Consider the following 21,962-nt stretch of genomic DNA (forward strand, 5'->3'; position numbering starts at 1 on the left):
AAGAACAAAGTGGGCACTGAGCCAAACGGGCCGTGCTGGGTGCAGAGTGGAGGGTCGAGAGCAAAATGGGCACTGAGCCAAATGGGCCATGCTGGTGCTGGGTGCAGAGCGGCAGGTCGAGAACAAAGCGGGCCATTAGCCAGTTCTGGTCAGCTCCGCAGGGGTGTGGGAGATTCAAGGCCACTTGCTGCTAGTTGTTTCAGCTAGCTCTGTTCAGCTCCGCATGGGTGGGGGAGATTCAAGGTCACTTGTTGCTAGAAGCCAGCCTGGTATTGATTGATCCGGCCATACATGTACCACAGTTTAAAAAACAACATTTTATTGGGGGCACTTCCAGCTCTTACTACAATCTGTACACCCATCCATTATGTCCAGCACATTTTTACATATGTTACCATCATTTTCAAAACATTCTCTTTCTTCTTGAGCCCTTGATATCAGTTCATTTTTCTCCTTCCCCCACCATCTCTCCCTCATGAACCCTTGATAATTTATAAAAATTTTTTTCATGTCTTACACTGGCCGTTGTCTCCCTTCACCTACTTTTTGATTGTTCGTCCTTCTGGGAAGTGGTTATATGTCGATCATTGTAATCGGTTCCCCTTTTCTCTCCCCTCTTTCTTCTAACCCTTGTGGTATCGCTACTAATTATTGGTCCTAAGGCGTTTATCTGTTCTGGATTCCCTGTGTTTCCAGCTCTTATCTGTACCAGTGTACATCCTCTTGTCTAGCTGGATTTGTAAGGTAATAATTGGTGTCATGGTAGTGGGGTGGGGAGGAAGCGTAAAAGAACTAGAGGAAAGTTGTATGTTTTGTATGTGCTATACAGCATTTTGACCGGCTCATCTCTTCCTTGTGACCCTTTTGTAAGCAGATGTCTAGATGCCAACAGATGGACTTTGGGTCTCCATTGTGTGCCTCCCGCCCCCCATTCACATTGATATGATTTTTTGTTCTGGGTCTTTGATGCCTGATACCTGATCACATTGACATCTCATGATCACACAGGCTTGTACCACAGTTTTTTAATCTATTCATCCATTGATGGAAAGTTGGGCAGTTTCCAACTCTTGGCGATTCTGAACTGTGCCGCAATGAACATTGGAGCACAGACGTCTCACCGTGGTTTGATTCTTGGCTCTTAAGGGTATATGCTCATTAGGGGCATTGCTGGGTCATATGATAGCGTGATATCCATCTGTTTTAGATATAACCAAATTGATTTCCATAATGGCTGTACATACCTACAGGTCCACCAGCAGTGGACAGGAGTTCCTGTCTCACCACAGCGATTCCAACACTTGTTACTTTCAGATTTTTTGAATTGGGCTGTCTTTGAGGGTGTTAGGTGGTATCTCATAGTTGTTTTAATTTGAATTTGTCTTATGGCTAATGATTGGGAATATTTTCACATGTTTATTGGCCTTTTGAAACTTCTGTTCAGGTCCTTTGCCTACCTCCTCAGTGGGCAATTAGTTTTTTTTCTTATTGTAATCTACCCAGAGTACGGTAGATTTTAGTAATCAGGCCTTTGTCTGATGTGTCATTGCTAAAGATGTTTTCCCAGGTTGTGGATACTCTATAACTCAGTGAAGTATTTCGATGTACGCAGGTGTTTTATCTTCATAATATCCTACTTGTCAATTTGTGCCCCATCTGTTTGTGTGTCTTTCCCTATTTCCAATAGCCTATGTATTACGTACGCCAGAGTTCTCTGATTTGTCCCTTATTGATGGCCCTAATAGTTTGGGGTTTTACCTCAAGGTCTGTTATCCACCTTGAGTTTATTCTTGTGCATGGAGTGAAGGTAAGGGTCTTGCTTCACTTTCCTGCAGGTAGATCCATTTTTTCCAGCACCACTTGTTAAAGAGAACATCTGCTTCTCATTTGATATCTTTTGGGCCCTTACTGAAGATAAGTAGTCTGTTAGCTGATGATTGTATTTCTGGGTTTTCAGTTCTTTTCCATCGGTCTGAGTATCTATCATTATACCAATACCACACTTTTGACCACTGTGGCTATATAATAGGTGCTAAAGTCAGCTAAAGCAAGCCCTCCCAATTTGTCCTTCTTTTTAAGTTCTCTGCTAATTGTGGGCTTCTTCCTTCTCCATATTAAGTTGGTAATCAGTTTTTCCAATTCTTTGAAGAAAGACAATATTTGTATCGGATAGCATTGAACTTATACAATGCCTTGGGCAGAACTGACATCTTTACTATATTGATATTGAGTCTTCTGATCCATGATCCATGAGGATATCTTTCCATTTGTTGAGATCACTGTTGGTTTCTTGTAATAGTGATATTTGAATCTTCCATTCTATATGAGCATGGGATATTTTTCCATTTGTTGAGATCACTCTTGGTTTCTTGTATTCGCATTCTGTAGTTTTGCTTGTACAAATCTTTTTTTAAAAGTCAGGTATATCCCTAGATAATTCAATTTGTGCTTGGCCATTGTGAAGGTTACTGTCTTTTTTTTTATCTCTTCTGTGGATGTTTATAACAGTCCAATAGACTTCTGTTGAGCTTGTGTCTTGCCACTCTGCCATATTCCTCTTTTGCTTCTAGCACTCCCTTTGTGGTGTTTTTGGGATTTTGCATATATAAAATCATATCATCTGGGAATAACAATAGTTTTACTTCTACCTTCCCCAGATGATACCTTTGATGTCTTTTCTTTGCCTTATCCTGTTAGCTAGGACCTCCAATATGATGTTAAAAAGGACTGGGGACAAGGGCATCCTTGTCTGATCCCCCCTTTCAAAGGGTTTGTTTTCATCTTTTTTTCCATTGACTGCCATGTTGGCTGTTGGTTTTTCATATATAGCTTGTATTATATTGAGGAATTTCCCTTCCATTCCTATCTTCTTGGGCGTCTTAAGCAAAAATGGGTGTTGGATGTTTTTTAGTGCTTTTTCCACATCTATTGATATTATCATGTGGTTTTTATAACTTTACATGTTAATGTGTCAAAGTATACTAATGGTCTTTTGTATGTTGAACCATTCCTGCATCCCTGGTATGAATCCCACTATTAAGGATGTTTGCATCGATGTTCATTAGGGATATTGCTCTGTAATTCTCAATTCTTATGGGGTCCTTGCCCAAGTTAGATATTAGAGTTACACTAGCTTCATAGAAAGATTTTGGGAGTTTACCCCCTTTTTCTATGTTCTGGAAGAATTTGTGTTGAATTGGTGTCAGTTCTTCCCTGAGTGCTTGGTAGAATTCTCCTGTGAAGCCATCTGGCCCTGGGGGATTTTCTTGTTGGTAATTCCGTGATAACCTTGTCTGTTTCTTCTATTGCTATGGGTCTGTTGAGATTCTTGATGTCCATTTGGGATAATCTAGGAGTATATGTCCATGTCCTCCAAGTTGTTGAATTCATTGGAGTACGGTCTTTCATAGTACTGTGTAATTATCCTTTTGATTTCATTAGGGTCCATTGTTATGTTCCCTGTTTCATCCCGCATCCTTGCTATTGAAATCTACGCCTTCCTTCCTTTGGTCAGGTTTGCCAGTGGTCCGTCGATTCTGTTCATCCTTTCGAAGAACCAACTTTTAGCAGTGCTAATTTCCCATACATGGTTTTCTTTTCCCTCGCATGAATCTCAGCCCTGATTTTAATTTATTTTCTTTTGCTATTAGCAAGATTGTCCTGTTGACTCTGCTCTAATTGCTATAAATGTTGTGCCAGTATATCAATCATAAGTCTCTTTTCCTTTTTCATGTGTGCATGTATTCTATCAAACTTCCTTTGTTGTGTTGTATTATCATTCTTGTTGGTTTCTTGAGATTTCCTAATTTCATCTCAGATCTGGGCCAGCACCCATCCCTTTTGCAATTTAGTTATTTATCCTATTGTTTGACCTCGTTTCCTTCATTCTTTTGTTGATTTCCATTCTTATGGCACAGTGGTCAGAGAGAGGCCTGTATCATCTCAATGTGCTTGAATTTACAGAGATTTCTACTTGTGTCCCTTGTAGGCTTGAAAAGAATGTGATTTCCTTTGCATTTGGGTCGAGAGCTTTGAAAATATATATCAGGTCAAATCGTAATGTAATGTTTAGATCTGTAGCCTCCTTGTTAAGTGATCAATCTTTCCCTGTGATCCATCTTTCTCAAGAGTGGTGTATTAAAGTTACTTACTATAATTGTTGAGCCTGTGATTTCTTTTTTACAATCATTTGGAGCATTCGATCAACAAATTTAGTGGGTCTCACTGGGTGTGTATATATTTATTATGCTCACTGGTTACTGGTCTACTGTTTCCTTGAGCATTATATAGTGCTTCCTTATCTTTTGTTATGCCTTGCACTTTGAGATCAATTTTATTTGAGATTAGGATTGCAACCCCTGCTTTTTTTGAATTGCTATTTGCTTAGTATTTTTATCTTCTGCCTTTGATTATCAGCCTATTTTTGTCTGTAATCTTGGGGTGTGTCTCTGGTAGGCAGGAGATCCAGGGGTTGTGTTTTCTAAGCCAGTCTGTTAGCCTCTGCCTTCTAATGCTTGAGTTCAGTCCATTGATAATTCAGTGTTATTACAGCTATTGTGGACTCTGTGATGTCATCTTGTGCCTTTTGTGTTGGGTATTTTCCTACCTTCCTTTCTTATCTGTGGGTTGTGCATGTGCGCGTGTGTGTTTGTGTCTTCTTTGCACCCTTGAGCGAATGCTATCTTGGGGACTGTTTTCTCTTTGTTGACCTATGGGTGGAGTTGTTCAGTGTGGTGGTCTCTTATTTGTGCTTGGTGAGTGTTGTTCTTCTGCCCATACTGGGTAGGCAAGGATCTTTTGTAGGGCTGTTTTCCTTTTAATGTATTCCTTGTCTGGGAAGACTCTTACTTCTCTGTCAATTTTGATAATTTGGCTGGATAGAGTATTCTTGGGCTTGTGTTATTTTCCTTCAATTTTTGGAATATGTTACTTCACTCTCTCCTTCATAGTGTCTGCTGGTAGGTCTGGGCATATTCTTAATTGATTGCCTTTATAGGTGACTGCTTTTTTTTTTTCCCCCCTTAGTTGCTCTTAATGATTTTCTCATCTTCCTCAAAGTTGGATAATTTATTATATGCTTTGGTGACTTCTTCTTGGGATTCAGTCTAGCTGGTGTTCTTTCAGTCTCCTGAGTGGTTGGCTGGTTTTCATTTATTAAGCTGGGGGAAGTTTTCCTCTTAAGAATTCCATCACTATTTTTGCCGTTGACTTCTTCTATGTGTCTTGTTCTGGTAACCCAATTATTCTGATGTTGTTGCTCTTCTTAGCATCAGACATAACTCTCAGGTTTTCTTTAGATTCTCTGATCTTATTTGACATTTTTTTCTCGTCTGTTAAAGTCTCATTGGTTGTTCTCTAGGCCACTGGTGCGATTCTCTGCCTCCAGTCGGTTGGCGACATCTGTGAATTTGCTACTGGTTTTTGGTATCTCTTAGCTCTATTTCCCTTTATATAGTCTTTTTCTCCTTTATCATTTCATCCTTTTTTTTTGTATTGCTTTCCGTATATTCTGTACGACTCTACTGGGAGCCATAGAGTCCTGGACACTCTCTTTTGGCGGTTGGTATTGATGCTTCTGCAGGCTGCCTATAGCCAGCTGTCCTGAGGGGTTGCTTTTCACTTCTGTCCCACTGGGGTTTCCCTCTCACCCTAGCCTATCAGGAATGTGTTGTTTGGAGAGCAAGTTTGTTGGCCCTCTCAATAGTCAGGCTCTGAGGTCAGCCTGTGTTGCGCTCCATCAACCTTCAGGCCTCTGTAGCGGCCATTTGCAGCTGTGCATGCCACAGTCTGAAGGAAAGACCCAGACATGGGAGCATGCAGCTCAGGCAGTGGGGATGTGGCCGCGATGGGGATCCCTTGCTTCTGGTTAGAGGCAGCCAGCTAAGTCTTTTGAGGGGCGGGGATCGCTGGGCAGGGCAGGGAAAAGGAAGGAAAGAAAGTGCTGGTCTTGGAGGTGTGGGGGGCGGAATCTGCTAACTAGCAGCAGGAGTGCCTGTGCCTTTTGGGATATCCAGCTGTGGCTACACCAGCCTCTGCTTGGGTGGCTGGTGCCGAACCATTTCCTTCAGGTGTAGGAGAATTAACTGACTGTTGTGGGAATTAACCAACAGCGTTGGAACCTCCACTTGGCCCCCAGATCTCCCAATTCACCTATCTCCACGTAGCTTCCAGCATGAGCTGCCTACCTGGTTGCCATCATGCTTAATCCCTAGTCTTATTTCTTTAATACTGTAGTTTTTAATATATGTACACACATGAATATGTATATACTCATGCATATATATGAACTTTTGAAGCCCCTTATAAATATGCATGTAATATGTTTAAATACATAAATATATTCATATATAATATGTATGAGTATATAAAAAGAGAAAGTGAACTTTTTGAAGCCCTTCTCATGTATACTCATGTATATATGATTTATACATATCCTCCATACATATGTAGCTCAACCACATCAGTTCTCTTTGTGGACCTGTCTCTTAGTTTCTCCAATCTGTCATTCCTTTACTTTTATACAGATCTTCACATAGCTTCTCTTCATATCCTGTATGTGTTTCTGCTCTTTAATTGCTCAAAAGTGATCATTGTTAGGACCCACTCTACTCTGATATGGTCTCATTAGTAAAAGAAACCCCCTTTTCCCCAAGCAGGGTCTCATCCTCAGTGCAGCAACTAGGATTTCAATACATATTTTGTGAGGGACATAAGTCAACCCATAACAGGATGCATACAGATACCAATACAGTGAACCCTCGTTTATCGCGGTTAATCGGTTCTAGACCCTACCGTGATAAATGAAATTCCGCGAAGTAGGATTCCTTATTTGTAAATCAAATATTTTCGTAGTTAGAGCATAGAGGACATGAAAAAACACCCTTTAGTCACCATTACACTCGTATTACCCAATTTATTAAACGAAAAAGGGAAAATACAGTAAAACATTTTGGATGTTACAATTATTTATTATTTATTATATTATATATGGCATCAAGCGTGTACAGTATGAGCCAATCAGTGGCAGTAATGACAGAGCATGCGCTGTTACGCAAAAACCGCGATAGAGTGAAGCCACGGAAGTCGAAGCGCGAAGTGGCGAGGGTTCACTGTATAGATAAAAGCCAGGCAGTGATTAGCATTAAGGCCAGGCCACAGAGTCTGTGGTTACTTCTAAGGAGGAGGAAGGAATCTAAAATAGAGAGCACAGGCTAAGGGTGCTTTCTCTGGGGGACTGCAGTCTTCTGTTCTTGATCTGAATGGTAGTAATAAAAGATGATTTTAATCATTATAGTATACATTTGTTTCATGTATTTTTTTGTCCCTAATTCGGATTTCACTAATTAAAAGCTATTCTTACATTTATATACGGGTTTGATAACTATATATCGTTTCATATATTGAGCTTCTTTGCCATATATACTTGTGTATAAGCCGTGTTTTTCAGCACATTCAAAATGCAATTTTGTGGTAAAATTAGGTGCCTCGGCTGATATTCGAGTCAGCTTATACTCAAGTACATATGGTAGTAGAATCCATTATGATCCCTATGGAACTTGAAATGTACTGGTTTTGACCTTTACATTAACATGGAAAAACTTGTCATATGTTTCAGTTATATTCAAAAGCCAACCAAGAAGCTCATGAAACAAAACAACTCAATTTTTTTCATTGTCTTGGGTCAGCAGCAGGCGCCATATCTCAGCATCAAAAGTACTGAGGAAAATCTTACCAGTCCTTACCTTTCCTTCCCCGCTGCCTGTTGTGATCTGGCTTTAACTGGGATTTCACTTCATAAGCCATAAGCTAGCTTTCTTTCTCACATTCTCCCTACCTCAAATTTATTCTAAGGCCTTCTTTTCTTGGATGAAATTTCACTCAGATGTTTTGTCTCCATTTTTACTCTGGCTTCCAAAGGCATTTAAAATCTGCATTAGTGACAATTACCACTTTAAAGTATTTTTAGAGTACCCCAAAAAAGTATTTTTAAAAGACAACTCAAGAAAAATGCACACAGATGAATGATAAACAAGTTTGTGAAGATATAACTTCTGAAGCAAAGGAAGGCTATTTGAAGGCTTCCACCCATTCTAGAAAGGGAAAAGAGTATTTTATTTGCATAGAAATGGAAAAATAAGTAAAACAGCATTAAAGACATGAGCAAAATAGCTCTGCATGCTAGCGACTAGCTGTCTGGAGCAGAGACTCAATGTCCGGAGGACAGTGGATTGGTTTGGAACAACACAAATACCAGTCTCCACCAACTCTAGTCTGGTAACTGTCCATTTCTTGTCCCCTTGGATGGTTGCTGCTGCCACTGTTATTAGCTTCCCTTAAAACCTGCCTTCACTTCAAGGCAAGCCCATGAACAGAATGAAAACCCTGCCACGTTCTGCACTGTTGCCACAATCAATTGCAGTCCAGATGGTTGTGATCCTTAGGGTTTTCACTGGCCGGTTTTCAAAGAAGATAACCAAGCCTTTCTTCCTCACCCATCTTTGTTAAAAACTCGACTGAAACGTATTCAGCAACACCCAAAGCACTGAGAAATGGCAGGTAGTAGCTGCATATAACATGAATTGGCTGGAAATGAACCCACTTCTCCTGCATGGAAGGTGCAAATTCCACCATTGTCTCCAATCTGAAAGCATACGGATATAGTCAAAAGTCCATTTTCCTACTCTTCCCAGATCAAAAAATAAGATACAAACTCTAGAGCAAACACTGCAAAATTAATATGTTAGAGATAAGGACAAGTTAGGTTCTTACTTAAACCAGTATATTCTTGGGCTGATAGGAGTCTTATCTTTATATAAGCTACTTAACATCCTTTGGGCCATGTCCAAACTCTTACTTCAATGAGTTTGTCTGTGGAGCACCCCTCCCCCACTTTAAGTTTGTTTGGAGAAGGGTGCCAGGAGGCTAGCGCACATCAAGTTTGTGCTGCTACTGCGGTCACATGCTTCTAACCCACCCAGCCTAGGCACAACACAGCTCGTAGGTCCCAGTCCACCATTGATCATTTTCTTCCCCAGTCAGCCCCACCCCTCCCACCAGGTCAGTATCTACAGAAAAATGTTGGCTAACAGCCAGTTCTGACCAGGTTCTCCAAACCATCTTCTCAGACTAGACATGGCAGCATGCCCAGTGATAGGTATTTGCAGGTGCAAGTTTGCAAACTCTTTAAGCGCTATTGGAAAATCAGAGCACTGTGGGTATAGGGGTTATTCGATATGTGATATATTTGGTATATATGTATATCTGTATTCATATTATATATAAGTCCATACCACATATAATATACTAATTGCATAATGTCCAAATTACATAATGTACCATTTCACAAAACTTACTGTGGATATTTTTACATTGAGTCGGCACCAACTCAATGGCACCTAACAATATTCCGAACATTAAACATTCTCCCCTGTTATATCATGGGAGAAGTATATTAAGAAATGACACAAAACGCAGCAAGTAGTGTCTAGTGCCTTCATAGGCATCTCCATGGGAAGGTGGGGCGGAAGGCAAACCAAACCATTTGCCATTGAGTCAATTCCAACTCCATGTACTGCAGAACTGTGCTCGGCGTTTTCAAGTTTGTGATCTTAGTTGAAGTAAAAAAAGCAAAATGCATGTAACTATGATATCCTGAGGTTATAACAGTCACTGAAACTGTTACTTTTAGGTTTTGAGATGCTGTTTCAAAGTAGAGCATCCCGAATAGTCATGATACATCAATTTCCTTCTCTACAAACACATTTCATCTAACATATTTCTCCCAACTTAAAAATTTTTAGGAATTGAAAAAGTGACAAAGGAAAATATTTGATAGCTGTAGCCAGAGCTATCATGGAATACACTGAGATATTAAAGACATTCAACATCCTTGGGTGGCACAAATGTGTTATTCTCAACTACGAAACCTAACAGCTTGTAGTTCAAACCTACCCAGTGGTACTGTGAAAGAAAGGCCTGCTGGCGATCTGTAACAGTACATATTACGGCGAAGACAACACTAGAGAAGTTCTACTCTGTAACATATGGGGTCAACTTGATGGCAGCATGTTTTTGGCTTTTAAAAGGACAAAGTATTCATTGATTTTATTTAATAATTTCCGAAATTTCTGGTTTCAATATTTTAAAAAATGCCATTAATAGAGAAAAAGGTCACGCGTGGGAGAAACATTTCTAAAATGTGTGATAAAAGAGCTAAGATCTAAAATATGAAGGGGTACCCCCAAAATGGAAAAAGCGCCACTGGCTTAAGCCTTTGTAGTATGCGTTTTTCCTGCTAGGTGAGCATCGAAAAATTTGCTCTGAGTTAGTGTAACCAGTGGCAACACCTGGGAAGGTCTGAGTTTAAAAAAAAATCATTTTATTGGGGGCTTGTGCAGCAATTTTACCACAATACATCCATCCATCCATTGTATCAAGTCCATTTTTACATTTGTTCCAATCATAATTTTCAAAACATTTTCTTTCTACATGAGCCCTTGGTATTGGCTCCCCATTTCCCCCTCCCTATTCCTCCCTTATGAACCCTTGATAATTTATAAATTATTTTTTTCAAGTCTTACGCTGGTCGATGTCTCCCTTCACCCACTTTTATGTTTGTCTCCCTGGGAGGGGGCTATATGTAGATCATTGTGATCCGTTACCCCTCTCTCCCACCTTCCTCTTCCCCTCTGGTATGGCTACTCTCATAATTGGGCCTGGGGGGTTGATCTGTCCTGCATTCCCTGTGTTTCCGGCTCTTATCTGTACCTGTGTACATCCTCTGGTCTAGGCACCTCTTTTTTATGATGGCCGATTTAAGAGAATATGTGGCTGTGAAATTTTCTTTCCTGCTCGGGAAAAATGCTGTGTAGAAACTGTTGTAATGTTGAACACAGCTTACAAGGACAGTACTATGAGAAAAACTCAAGCAGACAAGTAGTTTTCTCGTTTTAAAAAAGGTGAAATGTCGATTGATGATAAACCTGGAGTACTGTCAACTTCCTGAGCAGACGAAAATGTCCACAAAATTCGTGCATTTGTGCTTGAAGACCAATGAGATGGGGAAGTTTTCTGGACTATCGTAGAGCTTGATTCAGCGAATTTTAATGGAATGAGAAGGGTTGCTGCGACTGGCCAGGAGAGAGCATTGAGTGGAAACAAGTAATGCTTAGAACAGCTCTGAAGCACCCAGACTTCTTTCTCAACCTCATTACTGGTGACAAGAACATTAAGCCAGTGGAAAACACAATCCTCACCACCCAAAAAAAAAACTCAAGAGAAATCAAAGATCAGACGATGCCTTTTTTTTGTTGTTGGATGTGAGGGGGATAGTGCATTTGGAGTCCTTTCTACCAGGTCAGACTGTTGATCAAGCTTTCTATTTAGAGGTTCTGAAGCAGTGTGTGACAAAAAAGGCCTGATTTGTGGCAAACCCGTCTGCCTGGTTTTGCCACCACAACAGTGTACCTGCTCACGCAGCCATTTCAGTGTGCCAGTTTTTGGCCAAAAAACCCAAAAAACCAAAAACCCAGCTTGCCTCTCTTGCCCCAAGCACCTTACTCCCCTGATCTCTCCATGCGACTTTTTTGTTTCTGCGAATGAAGAGGGACATGAAAGGAAGAAATTTGACAATGTAGAAGAGGTGGAAAAAAAAAAAAAAGGGAGGTGCTATCAGCCATCCAAACAGATGAGTTTGAAAAATGTTTCCAAGAACAGAATTGCAGATTTGACAAATGTGTCAAGTGTAATGGAGAGTACTTTGAAGGTGACAAGGTTGTTTTGGAAAATAATTCAATACAAAGTTTCTATGGGGAAAAAAATAGGGTTTTTTTGGTTGGGGCTACCCCCACATATCCCTTATGCACATGAGTAAACAAAGAATTTTGCAAAGAAACGTCTGGAGCTAGAATTCACATCCCAAACTGCTTGATTACAGAGCTCATGCTCCTAATGTATAAGCTGTATTCCAGTATTGCTCATTAACAGATTAGGGCCATTTTCAACACAAACCCACTTAGGAAAACTTTATCAAGTAGGATCAAATCAAAAGGAATTGATTAGAGTTATAATCAAGTCAGTTCAATTGTAAGACTCCCCATCTTCCAATTGTTTAGATCTCAAGATCTAAACAATTTTAACTCAACAAATGCTTGAGAAACTAGTTTACTAGACCAAGTGGTGATACTAGTCTCATGTAATGGAAAGATGAAAATTGGACACTTCAAAGAAATTTGTGACCGTGTCAGATTTATGTAGTACAAATAGTCAATGAACCCTGTATTTTCTAGCCTGAAAGATCTAGAATGATCATTTCTCCATGGAGGATTTTAAGAAAGGTGAAATGACAGGAAGTTGGGAGCAAGGCAGATGATGAATTTTGCTCTGGGTACGTAGAGTTGGAGTTACCTGATGTTCAGCCCAGGGAAGATCTGTTTGTTCTCCCTGGTCCTGTGAGATCAGTAGCAGTCAGAGGTGGGGGAGGTAGAGGGGAGCCTTCTGGAAGTAGCTAAAAGCCAGTGAATTTGCAGTTCTCTGTGCACGAAGAACTGGATTTGATCAGACCTACATGTGATTGAGTTTGTGAAGAAAAATGCGAGAACAAAGCAACTTGAAGAATTGACAATCATTTAGTGATTTCTGTATCTGAAGGTTTTGTACTAACATACAGAACGGTGGCATCTAAATATTTTATAAATGTTACCATCATGATGTAGTTACCTACCAACCAAAGGCAAATATATCTTATAATTAGAGGCATGATTTTTTAAAATTTAAATCATTTTATCGGGGGTTTCTACAGCTCTATCGCAATCCATCCATCCATCCATTGTACAAGCACATTGTACATTTGTTGCCATCGTCATTCTCAAAACATTTGCTCTCCACTTGAGCCCTTGGCATCATCAGTTCCTCATTGTCCCCTCCCTCCCCACAGAGGCATGTTATAGTTGAGTTGACAAAGGTATTTATTTCATTTTTGTGAGGTGCCATCCGATCTGTTGTGACTTGTAGCAACCCTGGATACCACAGCATGAAACACTGCCTGGCCTTGGGCCATCTTCACAAAGATGCTAGATTTTTTCCTAAAAATCAAACACAAAACTTACTACCATCCAGTTTATGCTGACACATAGCAACCCTACAGGACAGGGTAGGACTGCTCCATAACTCGTTACGGGCATATAGACATGCCTTTCTCCTGAAGAGCACCTGGTGCTTTTGAACTTGCCACCCTTGTGGATTATAGCCCACTGTGTATCCACTATGCCACTAGGACTCCTGGTTATTTCTTTGTGGTAGGTTAATTCATGGTATGTTCTTGCAATCAGTGGCATCTCAGAATGTTGTTTTTCTAATGACTAGTAGCATAAATGCTAATTTTGGCATGTGATCCAATGAAACCATCTGAGGCACACATGGCACAGCCTAGAGGTACTGGAATTGCTCCCATTGAAAAATGAATTACATGCTATAGTATATAGGACTTAGATGAGCTGTCAGGAAACTATTGAGGACATAAACCACTAGAAAAGAACTGCTGATATTCTCCAAGGTCCTTATATTTACTTGCATTTTAGAATATACAGGGTTGCTTTAAAACGTTTGGGGGAAAATTCCATTAAAAAAAATTTTTTTCCCCCCACGAACTTTTTGAAGTCCTCTCCTGTAAATGTTCTGATGTAAAACATTAGTACAGAACGAGCCACTCAAAGGGCTGAAGTTTGGAGAAGCATGTTAACTTTTTGACAGACCAATTTCATGTTGAGAAGAAACCTAAAAGTGGCTGTTTTCTTTGGAAAACTATTCTTAATGGTAGTGATGTTAATGCTAATTGGAAACATGATACCTTCAGTATGTGTGCATTTGACTTTTTTTTTACATGTTTAATAGAACTTAATGGTTTTTTTGTTTTGTTTTGTGTTTTAATCATTTTTATTGGGGGCTCATAACGACTCTTACCACAATCCATCCATCTATCCATTGTGTCAAGCACTTCTGTACATTTGTTTCCCTCATCATTCTCAAAACATTTGCTTTCTGCTTGAGCCCTTGGTATCAGCACCTCATTTTCCCCTTCCCTCTTCCTTCTCCCCCCCCATGAACCCTTGATAATGTATAAATTATTATTTTGTCATATCTTACACCATCCGACATCTCCCTTCACCCACTTCTCCGCTGTCTGTCCCACAGGGAGGAGGTTATATGTAGATCCTTGTAATCTATTCCCCCTTTCTCCCTCACCTTTCTTCCACCCTCCCAGTATGGCCACTCTCACCACTGGTCCTGAGGGGTTCATCTGTCCTGGATTCCCTGTTTTTCCTGTTCCCATTTGTACCAGTGTACTTACTCTGATATACATTGTGGAGTATTGTAAGTTTATAGTAGGTGTGCAAAAATACTAGGGAAGTTTTTCATCTTGAAGAGAATATTTTGCCAACATTTTGATGTTTGTTATGAATATAAGTAACTAAGTATGCTGTTTGAAAAAAAAAATCTTGAAACATTTTTGAGTCATGGGTTCATAAAATATGACCGCTTTTTTTTTTAACCACTGACAGCTTAATTTTTTTACTGGAATGTTTGAATTTTGTCTTCACTGTGAATCCACAGTTGGTGTGATTTGGTTTAAGTGCAGTTAATTTAAAAGCTTATGGGGAGAAATTAATTTCACTTAATAACTTATTCCTTGATAGCCCTGATTAAGTTTACTACTTTTGTACTTTTCCTAGTGTTTGAGTACAAAAGAGACCCCATCTCAATTATAATTTAAGGGGAACATTTATTAAGACTTTCAAGAGACAAAGAGAACACAAATATACAGGCACATTAGCCTGAGGTTAAAATGGTAGCCAAAGGTTTGTTGATATGCAAAGACATTCTAAAAAAGGGCATGGAAAGGCAAAGAAAACTCACCAAAGCATGACTGGTGGCCGATCAATACATAAGTTACAGGTGGGACTACATTAAAGCAGGAATGAGACCATGATTGGGACACCTATATTATTAGAAGGGCTTGCTTACAAGATTGGTCCAGAAGGGTCTCCGACCAAGGAAGTCAGGGTGAGACTGATAGGGCATGATGACTCAGAACTATGGGACCCCTTTACTGCTTCCATCAAAGAAAACACCCTTGGCAAGCCCTTAAGAGAGACTTGCCCCTCTCTAGGCTGGCTTGATTGTCCACATACTGTATTTGTTTAATGATGGAAAGAATTCAGCAGAGGCTTAATCTGTGTGCTGACCCTCTCAAGACATTTTGCTTTAACTGCCATCCATAGCCTTTTGCAAACTGGGTTGCTCAGAATTTATACTCTAATACCCTAGGTAAAGAAGGTTGATGAATTCCACAGTTTGGCTTTAGGTGAGAAATTTCTTAGCCTTGTATATTTTGAATGGCAGACACATGCATCCATCTGTTTACATGAGATAAATCTTACAGCTATCCAGTATATTTTCACTCACAGCACCCCTATAGGAGATCGGCCTATAGGATAGCGATCCAGTGGGTTTACAAAGCTGTATATCTTTAAAAAAATTTTTTTATTGGGAGGAGGGTCATACAACTCTTACTACAATCCATACATACATCAGTTGTGTAAAGCACATTTTCACATTCGTTGCCCTCATCCTCAAAACATTTGCTCTTCACTTAAGCCCTTGGCATCAGCTTCTCATTTCCCCCCTCCTTCCTTGTTTCGCCCTCCCTCTTAAACCCTTGATAGCTTATAAGTTTTGTCATACCTTACACTGTCCGATGTCTCCCCTCACCCACTTTTCTCTTTGAGAGCAGAAGGCCACATCTTTTCTCCTTAGAAGAGGCTGAAGGGTTTGAAGTGCTGTCCCTTACTCACCTTTAGTAGCCCAATGAGGAATCCATTATGCCACCAGAGAGGCTCCTTTAACGCTTAAAAGGATGGGGCTCTTCTTGAGGTCTCTTAAACTGTATGGTCTTGGAAGAATTTTTAGATTGTGTTCTGCTGAAGACTTACGGCTACTCTTTTGGTTATTTAATAATTAGGACTGCTCTTAATTTATGCAGATATATGAGCTCTTCATTTAAACAGAGCTCAATTATGTGGTTATTGGAGGTTATTTTGGTTTTATTGGCTTGCTTTTGAAAATATGGGTAGTCTTCTATTTAGTTGCCAGAAGATAAATTTTAACCAGGCAATTAGACGAATGAGCTCTTTTCATTTCACATAGCCTTTGTTATTTGAATTTCTTCTGTCTTCCCCAATGTACTTTCGGTTAGCGGAACTGGACAATTTTTAATTAGAAAATTTAACTACTGTCATTACGATCTGTTTACTTTCACCTCTGTTAAATTGTATACTTAAATAAATGGTATGCACTTTCAACAGCTTTTCTGAACCTTGTCTATTTATAAAATGGAGTAAAGGAGAGCAAGACTTTGAAGTCTGATTGTGGACAGATGAGAATAGAGGAACATTAACATGCCTAATATAATATTATACTGATAAAGCAAGAAGCAGTTTAGCTAGGTTTAGGATAACTTTTATTGAATAAATATTGGCTTTTAATAAAGTGTACTTTAGCTTCCAATATTTTAAAAATTCTTATATCAAGTACCTAAACAAAATAAGGAAAACCATGGTCATTTAAAAATGAAAATGCTCATTAATCTCTAGGGCAAGCTAACCTTTAATTCAAGTTGTCTATCTAGAAAAGAAATCACTTGGGTTGTCAATTGGGGTAGGGGTAAAATAATGGAGTTTGGGCAGATTTCAAAGTATTACATGTTTTTGGCAAAATAATCTGCTTAATTCTTGTCTTTAAAAAAATCAGTTTTGGGTTTTGTTATATATCTCATTAATCCCTTTTCTTAAAACGTATAAAGTACCTATTAAATTCCTACTTACAGGGATTGGCCATTTTTTTTGGCAGGGGGTGGGGAGTCCGAGAAAATAAAATTTTGTTGTTTTGGACAGTAGGAGGCGGGAGGAACAAACCTGCAAACTAACATTTACGATATTGAATGATAGGAGGCAGCAGTAATTAGGAAACTCAAGTTTTCACAAAATAATGAATTTCTAGAGATAACATCCAAACTTTCATAGGAATTTTTATTTATACCATGTGGGAGGTTTCTGCTTCTTCACCAGAGGTAGAATTGGAAGCAGTAACAGGATATTAATGCGAGTGGAGCTATTTGCCTTCTGCTAATTTTCCTAAGGCAGCCCTTGGATCTCTCCCAGGAACAAAACTCAGGAACCCTTTTTCCAATGCTGAACCTAGTCTTCCTGATCTTTCCATAGCAGTTATAAATACTGAATTACCTCTGGCACTTAGGATGATCCTGCTTGGCTTTTTTTTTTTTTTTTGCGCTTTTAATTAAGTTAATTTCTAGTGATTGAAAGACTGGATTTCCTGTCATCTTTTCTTAAGAGACTTAAGTATTTCAGTATGCTGCCTTGTAGAATTATATTTCATGTTCTTAATTTCAATATAAAATGATACCTACCTTTTGGTCTTTCACATAAGGCATTCAAAAAAATAACCTTAAAATAGAAAAAGATACTCCTTACATTCATATTAATGATTTGCTACTCTGAGCTAATAGTGGGAAATGAATGTGTTTTACATAGACTCTAAAGAACAAATCAAAATGAAATATTTATTCTGACCTTAAGTTATTTAATTTCACTTTTAGCAGATTGGATATGATCATTGGTTTTAATCTCTGTGGGTAGGTAGACATAAATAATTTATGCTCCCTTATCTCTTGTATCCCTGTTAGTTTAAGAATCAGTTTTAAAAGAAAAAGCTTATAAAATAAAGCGATATTAAAAAGTACCAAACTAGTTTGCTGAAGTTAGTTTGGTCACAGCTATTCTTTTCTGAGAACGTAGTTGTGCCTTCTTCTGAAGACTTGATGCATTTGAACTGTGGTGTTGAAGAACACTGAAAGTACCGTGGACTTCTAAAAGAACAAACAAATCTGTCTTAGAAGCAAGGATGAGGAAACTTGAGTACTTTGGATATATCATCAGAAGAGGCTACTCACTGGAAAAGGACCTCTGCTTGGTAAAATGACTGCAGCAGGAGGCTCAAGCGTTCTCATTGGGAGAATGGTGCCAGATCCAGCACTGTTGTAGAATTGCTGAGTTGGCACTGACTAGTCTACAGAAAGGAATGTTCAGCTTCAGCCTCTCGCACATAGAAGTGCAAATCCTCCATTGCCATTGAGTCAGTACCAACTCATAATGACCACATAGGAGAGAGTAGAACTGCCCCTGTTGAAAGCCTCATTTTTCTTCTGAGAAGCGGCTGGTTTCAAACTGCTGATCTTTAGAATCAGAGCCCAGGGAATGAGAGTGCACGCATACAAGCGCACACTCATTTGATCCGTACAGTGTACCACTAATTGTAGGCACAAGATCACAAGAGTAGTCTTTTGGTTATTATCAGTTCAAACAGCTTTTAAAACTTGTTAGAGTGAACATTATTATAGATGTTAGTTCAAGAGATGTTAAAAGATCCCATTTTCACGAACTCTTAGATGCTTCCTTGTATATCACCAATAAAGGCTGATTATGTATTATGAGTTCAAGGAAAAGGGTTTATTTTAGCAGTTTACTAGAACTGTGCCCCCTCATCTCCCCCCCACCCCCCCAAGAGGATGGCTGGGGTTTTTTTCTTTTTTTTTTTTTGCTTAGGAAACAACATGTTAGCTACTTATCTATGTTCCACAGCTGGTGGAGTGATGCAACCCCCACTGGTCATGAAGTTACTCAAGAACCCTGAGAGCTCCCAGACCTGGTGTTTCCAAAGAGGTAGACAAGTAACTACTGCCTCCTGACCCTCTTCCTCCTCCCATTTCCTTTTGTTTTTTTTAAATTAAAATTTTAATCTTATAGATCGAGTCACGACAGATTCAGTTTAACATTTATGAATTCACTAGGAAAAAAGTTACACTGTTAGCATTCAGCCCTCTGAGAGTAGCACAAGTGACCTTAGGTGGCTGCTAGAAACCTTGTTTTGTTCATTTCTGTGTCTACAGTGCCTAGAATAGTGTTTATCCCTTAAATATGTGTCCAAGGGATACACCTTCATTACAGTAACCTTATGTTAGATGAATACTGCCACACTTTTGAACTATTTGTAGTTGTAGTTGGCTTTAGCAGCAAAGGACTTAGAAAACCTGAGGCTTAGAATCCTTTGTGTTGAGCAGAACTGTACTGAGCAGCTTTACTCGGTTAATGAAAACATACTGGATGACATCAAGTCAGTGCTGACTCAATAGCGACCCCCTGTGGGTTTCCAAGACTAACTGTTTTATGGGAGTGGAGAGCCCAGCCTTGCGGAACTGCTGGTGGTTCCAAACTGCTGAGCAGGTGGATTGCAGCCCAAAGTGTAACCACTACACTATTAGGGGTCCTTAATGAAAACTTGGTTTCGGTTAATGTTGGTGGTTAAAAATCGCCCACCACCATCTAATCCAATAGACCAGTACATATAACCTTAGTTTGAGAAGGTTATAACATCAGAGTATGAAAGCGAATAGACGTGATCGAGGAAACATTTCTCACTCTTAACTACCATCAAGTTGATTCCGATTCATGGCGACCCTATAGGACAGGGTAGAACTGCCCCATTAGTTTCTGAGATTTACTTTACAGGAGTAGAAAGCCTCATCTTTCTCCTTCAGAGCAGCTAGCTGGTGGTTCCAAACTGCTGATCTTGTGATTTGCAGCCCAACAAGTAACCACTCTACCCGAGGAAACAATTAGAAGTGGAAAATGCTACCCAATGAAGGATCCACTTAAAAAAATGAACATCTCGCAACAAATGTACAGATGTGCTTGACACAATGGATGCATGTATGGATTGTGATAAGAGCTGTACAAAACCCTATAAAATGATTAAAAAATGTGCAAATATGCTTGATACAATTGATGTCTGGACTTATAAAAGCTGTAAGAGGCCACAATAGAATGATCTTTTAATTAAACAAAATAAACCAAAAACATCTGAATTCCTTATTGCTTCTGCCCTCACCTTTTTCTATTCCCCCCCCCACCTTTTTCTATTTCTTTAGATTGAGGGCAAATGGAAGGAAAATATTTTGTTTTCACATTAGTGAGATAGAAGTTCCCTTTAAATTTACTTCTTAAAAGTCTTGTGCTTTGAATTTCTCTGCAGTTAAGAGCAAACTGCCACTCTGTTGAAACATTGTTGAAGTTAAAATGTATCCCAGACATACAAGTGCTGTATTAAGCTCCTTTACCCTCTAATCTCCTGCAATTTTGGAAGACCTGGTCTAAATCCTGCAGTTTTTCCATTTGATTTTGGTAAAACTGCGCAGAACACTAGCAGATTTTGCTTTAATGTTTTTCCAGATTGTCCAACTTTAAAGTTGTTTATTAAAATAGCAGTGTCCCAATAAATGAATTAGTACTCCAATTAAAAATTTAAAGATATATGTACATACACAATTTTGTCTTCAAATATTTTGAAGAAAATATTTTTGGTTAATGATTATGTCAAAAATACGTAAGTATTAAAGCATTATATGGTGAAACATTATTGAACCAGAAATAGGGACCTTACTAAGACAGTCACAAGATCAATGAGCCAAGCTTGCAAGACTTCTGGAGTCTGCATTTTCTTCAATTCTTGGGTCTTCTGCTGCTCCAGAAACCTGTGCTGTTTTTCGGATAGTGTTTTAGACCTCAGTAGGGCACTTACTCACAACTGGGGCCAGGAGGCAGAATAAAAACGGACACGCTTAAGAAACAATGTTAGCCCAGTTGCTTCAGCAGATTCACAAACTCTTGACCTTAAACCTTTGATCCAAGAAAACTAACCCCACAAGGTGCTTGGTTGTTTTGCACCCCCATAGTAGAATCCAGTGTGTAGCAAGCCCCCCACCAAACTCTCACTACCTTTGAGCAATGCTGACTCATAGAAACCCTTTGAATAGGGTAGAGGTGCCCTTCTGGGTTTACAAGACGCTAAGGGAGTAGAAAGCCTCGTTTTTTCCCCTCAGAGCAGCTTGTGGTTTTGAACTGCTGACCTTGTAGTTAGTCTAATTCAAACAGACCATCCTGTATTACAAAGGTCAAGCACAGAGTGGCTGTGATCTAGTTTTTGAAAGTACTTATTCCTGTAGTGGCAACTGTTTTCCTGTGTTATCAGAAATGATTGATTGCAAAAGCCTTTTAAATAGGAACATTTGATGGCTCTTGGAAAGGATCATTCTGTAAAGTTACTCAGTTTCTGAAGATATGCTAAGACCTAACTGGTACAAACATTGTGAAATTTATTTTATTCTGTGATGTGTAGGGTCACTGTTGAAATCAATTCAGTGACACTTAACACAGTGATCACATGGTAACATTTCATAAATCGATAATCTTAGGAAGTAATGATATTCTAGCTTACAGAGAAAAATCTTGTTAGAATTGTAATTGGCTTAATTTGATTCTTAAAGGGATATTTGTCATTGTGAAACTACTGGTTTCTCTTTTGCAGATTTCCTTGTGAAACCTTGCAGTATAAAAAGTTCTTGAGATAACTTTCGTTTGGTAAGTTTGCTTTTATTTAATTTTTTTCGTGGGGGGGCTCTTACATCTCTTATCACAATCAATCCATCCATTCATCCATCTGTCCATCCATCCATTGTGTCAAGCACATTTGTACATATGTTGCCATCATTCTCAAAACATTTGCTTTCTGCTTGAGCCCTTGCCGTCAGCTCATTCTCCCTTCACCTCCCTCGTGAATCCTTGATAATTTATAAATTATTTTTTCTCCATGTCTTATACCAACCGCTCTCTCCCTTCATCCACTTTTCTGTTGTTCGTCCCCCTGGGGAGGGGGTTATATGTCGAGCATTGTGATTGGCTTCCCTTATCTCCCCGACCATCCCCTTCCCCTCAGCTATTGCTACTCTCATTATTGGCCCTGAGGGATTTATCTGTCCTGGATTCCTGTATTAG

At 39.3% G+C, this 21,962-nt stretch overlaps 1 protein-coding gene across 1 annotated transcript in view; it reads left to right on the plus strand.

Moving 5' to 3' along the window:
- Positions 1-18,753: 18,753 nt before the first annotated feature.
- Positions 18,754-21,962, plus strand: part of MTMR3 (myotubularin related protein 3) — a 75,099-nt gene continuing 71,890 nt past the window's right edge. The window contains exons 1-2 of the mRNA XM_045289549.1: positions 18,754-18,794; positions 21,496-21,548. The gene's annotated coding sequence lies outside the window, so the exon portion shown is untranslated. The remainder of the gene's footprint in view (positions 18,795-21,495; positions 21,549-21,962) is intronic.

This window comes from Echinops telfairi, unplaced genomic scaffold, assembly GCF_000313985.2.
Source record: "Echinops telfairi isolate 266 unplaced genomic scaffold, ASM31398v2 ScPeMD7_29;HRSCAF=101, whole genome shotgun sequence".
Lineage (NCBI taxonomy): Eukaryota > Metazoa > Chordata > Mammalia > Afrosoricida > Tenrecidae > Echinops > Echinops telfairi.